The following is a 7906-nucleotide window of genomic DNA, read 5'->3' on the forward strand; positions in this document are numbered from 1 at the left end:
AGGGACATCACTTACTATGGTGTTGGAAGTGCACTAAGGTAAACACAACTCAGACATCAGGTTTCACTTGGACCTCAAGTAGTGGTGTGAAATCTGACAAACTTGTTTTTGCTTCTAATCAAACTCTAAATCTATGAAATGAGATTTAATTAAGTTAGGGCTTTTTCAGCAGAAAGTCATTAAAGATAAAAACATTAAAACATCTATAAAATGTATTCATTGGTATTCTAATAATCTCAAGTTTATAAAATTTAATTGTAAAATCATCAAATAAGAATACAATCATTCTAATGAACACACATTCACATAATGTGTCTTATTATTGCATCCCAAACCACAATATTGAAAATATCAAGTTTATACATTTCTAATTGCACATCTGCTTCTACAGTCATGTGTCAAGCAATACAGGAAAATGCAAATAAAACATATGAGGGAGTCTAACTTAGATAGTCCATGAGTTCATCACATGGACTTGTGTCCTCTACTTTAAAACTTAGTATACATTTCATATTCTGGTTTTGTAAAGTTAATTTCCTCTACATTTTTTAATTTCATTCAAATTCAAGGCTCAAAATCTTGAAGTGATTTTATACTAAAATTTATAGTATCACAGTTCCTTTAGGGTTTGAGAAAAATGTTATATGCACTGTGTGTGTGTGTGTGTGTGTGTGTGTGTGTGTGTGTGTGTGTGTGTTATCAAAGCAGAAGCAGGGATTATTTGGGAGGGAAGGAAGCCATCAAGAATGAACTAAATCGATGGCAGAGAACTGTAAAGGAGGATAAAAAACAACAAAGTATATTCCTAAATATGTATAAAATTGTTGCAACAAAATATAATTTGTACACTAAATAAAAGTTATTTTTAATTAATATAGAGTTCTTCCTATACTAAATTTCCCTAAATCTATAGGATACGTTATAGATGATGTCACTCATTTGAGTTTGCCTGCTATGGATTAGTATCAAGTTAAATCTTCCAGTAGGGCCAAATGAACACATAACTGAGCCATATTTCTAATCATTAGTACTATAGTTGCTTTAAACAAAAGGGATATGGATTTGTTTTGGTTTTCACTTTCTTAACTTCATTGAGATAAAATTTATATATCATAAAATTGGCCATTTTCAAGACAGTAACCCGAGATTCAGTACATTCCTGGTATTATGCAATCACTGCTTCTAGCTAGTTCCCATACTTCTTGTCACCCCAAAGAATACCACATACCCTTTAGGCAATATCTCCCATTATATACCATATTCCTGGAAACTCCCAATTTTCTATACATATAGGTTCTTTTCCCCTGGATACTTCATCTCTGTGGAATCTTGCAATACGTGGCATTTCATGACAGGCTTCTTTCATTCAGCATAATGTTTCAGAGATTACATGTGCTGTTGTAGCAAGTATTGGGACATGTTTTTTCCTATTTTTAACCTGATGTTATTCCTTTCTGTGTATATGCAAGGTGTGGTTTTCTTTTTTAATATTTATATTATTATTTGGCAGTAATAGAACTTGAAGTCATGTGAGGCAAGTGCTCTCACACACAGCTACAGTCTCCACTCCATTATTTTAGTTTTGTGACTTAGCATACAAAAATGATGTCATTCTGCTTTTTCTAGTTTATCCCCTTCTTTCTTCTTCTCCCTCCCCCAGGCCTCCTGATCCTCTCCAGCCCCTCCAGTTTCCTTCTTCCCCTCGGATAATCCCCTCTGCTACTGTCACATCAGGATTCCTTTTCCTCTCATTTTAACCTCTCCCCAACATCTTCCTTCCCTCTTGAGATAGATCACCTTTCTAGTTTCATGACCTACACACACATACACACAGAGGTGGGGTGTGCATGGCATTTTTCCCTCATGGGTTTCATAGTGTTTCTTTACTGTATGCTTTTGACATTTGACTAGAGTATGTCATGGACACATTCTCTGCCCATGTCTATCTTGAGTTTCTAAGTACCTCATGTGTTTGGATGCCTGTTTCTTGAGACCTGGAGAATTTTCTGCCATAATTTCACTGAATAGATTCTGTTTGCCTTTAGTGTAGACCTCAGTTCCTCCTTCTATTCCATGGATTCTCGGTTCAATCTCTTGATTATATCACAATTTGGGGATATTGTGCTCATTGTCATTTGTTTTATTTGTTTTCCTTACTGATGTCTGAATATAATATTTCAGTGACCTTGTCATCCACTCTCAGCCATTCTGCTTGGTTAAGGTTACCAGTGATGGTCCCCACTGTACGATTACTTGATTCGCTGAGGTTTATGATTTCCATGCAATCCTTTAGGGTTTTTTTTTTTTCTCAGTGCCTTTGCCAACATTTCTGCTCATATTGGTGAATTTCTCATTCGTGTTCAGATGTTTTCTTCAATGCAGTTAATTTTTCTCTCCAGGCCCCATATTGGATCCATCTGTTTGTTTGTATCCTCTTTGTATTGTTGACCATTTTTGTCAGAAACCTTTCAAACTCTTCATCTGGTATTTTAGCATGTTTCAATGTCTTTTAGTTGCACAGTTGAAGACTTAATGATCTTTTAGAGGAGACGTGTTCTACTACTGCCTTTTACTGCTTCTTGTGTGTCTTTGTAGGAATGTGTACAACTGCTGGTTTGGGAGTCTCCAGTCTTCCTTGGATATGATCCCACTGAGCATGATGCTCCAGAAAGCTCTGTCTCCAGTAACATTCAGCAAAGAGAAGATAAACTTTGGAAACTGCCTCTGCTTCTCACCCCGCCCCACAAGAATCCACATGACCGGGCTGTTTGGCTTCCCTCCTTCCCTCCACTGTGCTGTGCATCTTTCTCTGGACATTTGCAGGTATCTCGTTACTTACTTCGTTTATTTCTGAAGCTCCTCTCTCTTTGGATTATAGAATAGATCTTCTTATTCTAAATCTCTCTCCAGTCCACACAAAAGCAGCTTCTAGCCCACCATCTTAACCCTTCAGGAATGAAATTACTTTGAGCTTAATATGTAGTCAATATAAAAGTATTAATTCTTGGTTTCTTTTTTTAAACGTGAGTCTTCAAATCATATTATTTTACACATATGTCTCCATTCAGACCAAGAACAGTTCGAGCACTTGTAGGATGTGTGTACCTAGAGGTCCCGGGGTCTATATTCTGAAGAGTGTAGGCTAAAACCTATTCCCATTTTGTTTTTCCTGAGCTTAATTAAAAAGCTTAATGGAACAGTCCTTCACAGTTACAATACTTTAAATATTTAAAAGCTTTTCAGTACATTAGTTTAACTGATTTTAACAATACATTTTTCATACCTAAGGCCACAAAATTTAAGGTTGAGAAGTTCAGAAGCACCAGCCCAAGTTTCTAATGGTGCTCCCACTGTATTATCACCCCTAGTTTTTCCTACTACTATGTTACATTAACCATATAATTATCAGAAAAAAATGAAAAGAAGAATAAGGTTTCAAATACAAGGCAAACCAAAGCAAATAGGACCAGCTTATCAATTCTTCCTTTTTCAAAAAAAAAAAAAAATGCAGGCTAAATCTGGTGAAATTCTGGCCAAGAACATGGCAAAGTCATCCTGTAGTAAATTAGTCAGTTTCAAAGTGGGTATCTACAAACTGTATTCCTTCCTCTAGATTTCTGCAAATAGCTGAGTTGATTTCTAACTTCTGGTTTTAAATTTAGTAGAAAAAAAAAAAGCAACGTGCAGTATTTTTAATCTATGTGTTTACAAATTAGGACTTAATTTTTCTAGTATATTTTAAACTGGCATAGAAACACCACCTAGAGTGAATTCTTTCCCCCAACAAAACATTTTGCAATGTCTGAAGATACATTTGGTTGGTGCTACTGGGGTAAAGGGGACAGTGCTACTGGCATCTAGTGAGTAGAGGCCACTAGGGGTGCTAAATATCCAAGATCAGAATTTCCATTATAAAAAACTATCGGCCAGGCATTAATCCCAGACTTGGGAGACAGAGGTAGGTGGAGCTCTGTGATTCTAAGACCAGCCTAATCTACAGAATGAGTTACAGGACAGCCATTAATACACAGAGAAACCCTGTTTTGAAAAAAAATGAAACAAACACACAAATAAATAACAGCAAAAAACTTATCTAGCCCCCAAAATCATAATGCAGGCTTTGAAAAACTGCATATTTTTCCATAAATTTACTAGGCAAAACATGTGAAGAAGATCTGAACATAGAAGACATGGAAGAGAGGGAAGATAGTCTTTGATATGCATAAAAAGTTAATAAGCATTGTTTGTAAGCAGTTACTTACCATGTGAAAAAGAAAAGCAAATGGAGGAACATGCCATACTCTGCTACCTAAAAACCCACTGGTTTGTCTTGAAACTGAACTTTCAAACATGAATGAGTTCATAAGATGTTGTATCAATTTGTATGAAAACACTGGTCTATCCACTAATACAGGACTAGTATATCCAAGAGCACCAGGATCAAATTAATTAACAATGCCAGCAACCTCACCAGAAAAGTTATCAAATCATGTCAGGACACTAATTTTCTACTTTTCTAATTTTTGCCTTAGAACTTGAGTTTTATCACTGACAAATGCTGTCTGTTGTTTTCCTTGAAGTGACAAGCTTGCTTCACATTGAAAAATACCCAAAGGTAAATAAGGAAACCTTGTCAGGTTGTTTTATGCAAAAGAAATGGAGGGAAAAGCAAATTCTGTTTTCAACTCACACCAATCATCACATGCCAACATCACTGTAAAGGCCTTTATAAATACCTTCCATCCAATCACATGAGATTATCTATTAAATATATAATATAGTATATATTACTATATATATATATATATATATATATATATATATCTTTAAAGGTCAACCTGTAGTACCATCACGAGTGCTCAATAAAAGGCACTGTTTATATATAATTAGCACCATTTTTACCTCTAGTATTTGGTAGTGAAAAGTACAATAACTATCCATAGACCTCAGTATCCCTTACTCAGTCAACATAAGCAGCCAGTAACTTCACTCACTGTTGCTTCTGTATCTCTGTGCCAGGACTAGCACCATGGAAAGTACCAGGGTAACTAGTGAGGCAATGATACAGTCAATAAAAAGCCCTGGAAAACTGTTTTACTTGTGGATAAGAAGTGAAGTTGGAACAGGAGAGATGGCTGAGCATTTAGAGAACACTTTTCTATTCTTCCAGGGGATTTGCGTTCAGTTCCCAGAACCCACACTTGGTACTCCACCACTTCTAATTCCATCTCCAGGGGATTGGACACCCTCTTCTGGCCTTTGTGGGAATTTACACTCACATGCACATATCTGAAGGTGGGTGATAATGAGTTCACTAGACCCAAGATAAACGATAAATGGGTGTTTTATTGGGGAACAACTTACACAGATAATAATAAAGAACCTCTGAAACCTTTCTCTGCCCTTCGGATCCAATCCACAATGCAAGAAAGAGCCCCCACCTCACCTGTCCTCTTTCCAGTTCCAGCCACATGGGAAGCCACACCCAAAGGGATGTGGCCACTAACACAAACACCCTGGCAAGGCTAGATGCCTCTAGACAGATCTGCACACATACATAATTAATTTTTAAACAGTAAAATGAGTCTTTAATAATGAGATTGGACTTATAGCTCATAAAACATTCAAAAGTTAATTCAAGAACCTGCCTACAACACTTAGACAAAAAAATTCCTTAGAATAAATGTGCATGACTTAAATAATTAAGCCACAACGTGGTTCTTAAGTGTAATTCTGAAAGTCTAAATAACAAGGAAAAAACAGATAATTTGGAAGATCATAAATAACAAATGTCTGTTCCATAAAGAAAACTATAAGAAGGTTTAAGAACTGTATAATGGGGCAGAATCTTCTGCTTACAAAGAACTACTTAGGAGACAGTATTTGCAAATATCCAATAAGGAACTCGATTCACAATATAAATGAATATCTCCTAAACCAAACAACAGAAAGATACGTGATACAGTTCTAAAATGGACAAAATTTAACCAGATATGATCAAAACAGGATATGCAAAAGTAAGCAATTGAAAAGTCATTAGATAGTACTAGTTACTAAGGAAATGGTAATTAAAACGTAGTGAGACACCTCTTGTAGATCCGTTAGGATGGCTATAGTCAAATAGATGGAGAATCACAAGGGAGTATGGATGTGGGGAAACTGGAGCCCTCCTATATTGCTGACAAAATTGAAAAGTAACACAGCCAATTTGGGAAATTTTTAACAGCCTTTCATTACATCTAGACACAGCACCAAGAAAAACCAAAACCATATATACACACAAAAACATGCCCACAAATGTTTGTGGAAACATTATATACTATCTTAAAGTAAAAAGCTACCCTGAAGCCTATTGTGTTGAGTGGATTAATGCAATGATTTTTGTCCTTTAAAACTGTTAAAACCTTTAAGAAGGAGGAGGCCTCAGAAGTGAAACAAAAATGACACATAAAGTTCCATATGTTGAACTGGAAAGATGACTCACCAATTCAGGACACTGACTGGTCTTGCAAAGGACCTGAGTTTGGTTCCCAGCACCTAAGAGGTGGCTCACAACAAATTAAAAAGAATGTCACAGGGATTACAAATTTGCCTCGAAAGCATAATGTTTGCCTCAACTCAAAAAATAAAAATTGTAACTAGAAATCAATTTTAAAGGATATTAACAATTGGACAGGCACACAAAAAGAAAAAGACCCTCACTTCCTAGCACAGCAAACCCATTGCACAGAGATTGGGGGTTTGCCTCAGAGATATAGCATTTGCCTAGCAAGTACAGGTCCTGGGCTAGACCCGCAACTCAAAAAATTAAAATTATAAATATAATTAAATTTTTACAAGGATGCTAAAACAATTGGATAGCCATGTGCAAAGAAAAAAAAAGTCCTCATTTGCTGAAAAAAAAGCAAATCTATGGTAGAATGAAAGAAATCAGGAAATATAAAACAGTAGATCTGCAAGCAACTTGAAGTGATTGATGAGCATAAAAATAATGTTTCAAAGGTTTATTTTAATGTAAATAAAGCTTGGATGTGAAAGCTTCCCCAGTTGGAGCAGCCCTGGTAGTATAAAAGACTGGCTGGATAATGAAGGTCTATCCTTATGGTCAGTTGAGAAGAGCATCTCATAAAGCACTTAAAGGATCAATATTTGCTGCACTGGATAGCATTCTACCTACCAAGTTGGTTTCAGATATCCGTAGGTACGAGTACAAACACATACGGCTGCTGATGCTTTTTAAAGGAAGCATTATTTTGTCAAAAATAATGAAGGAATGCCAAATAAACGGGAAGCTAAATTAAGAGCTACACAAGGAAACCAAAAGTTAGGCAGATGAGGAAGTAGTGAAGTCTCTAGAAGAAAAGAATAGATGCTTGCTGAAATCCGGGGTGACTTAGATGACCAGACCTGTAACTAAAGTATATATAAATCCTTTGCTCAAATCACAGTGGCTTAAAATGCATAGGTGTTACCAGAGGAACCAAAGATGATATGTTCTTTGCTCCAAGCAAAGTCAGAAACACAAATTATAGTAAGCCACAGTTAAAGAACAAAGAAGGGACCTAGAAAGAGCTAGAAAGACAGATAAAAAAATGAAACATTGAAAAATGTATGGGATCCACTGGAATCCCTAAACAAATGAAAATCAAAAGATCTAGAATTCAAAGAAAATGGGAGAGAAAAAAAAAGGTACCTATCGTGCCTGCTAAAGAGTGTGCAGGGTCAGGACAAGTAACTATTCATTATGATGAAGCCATCTGCAGCAGGGACAATGGGAGGAACAAACAGAGAGAGGCAAGGAAAAGGTCTGCCTTCATCCAAACAACAGGAGACAGAAACGCAATGGGGCTCCATCTTAGATTTTCATCTTCTCTTTCTTCTCAGACAGGTTTAAAAAGAAAGCTAA

Source organism: Cricetulus griseus, chromosome 7 (assembly GCF_003668045.3).
Source record: "Cricetulus griseus strain 17A/GY chromosome 7, alternate assembly CriGri-PICRH-1.0, whole genome shotgun sequence".
Classification (NCBI taxonomy): Eukaryota; Metazoa; Chordata; class Mammalia; order Rodentia; family Cricetidae; genus Cricetulus; species Cricetulus griseus.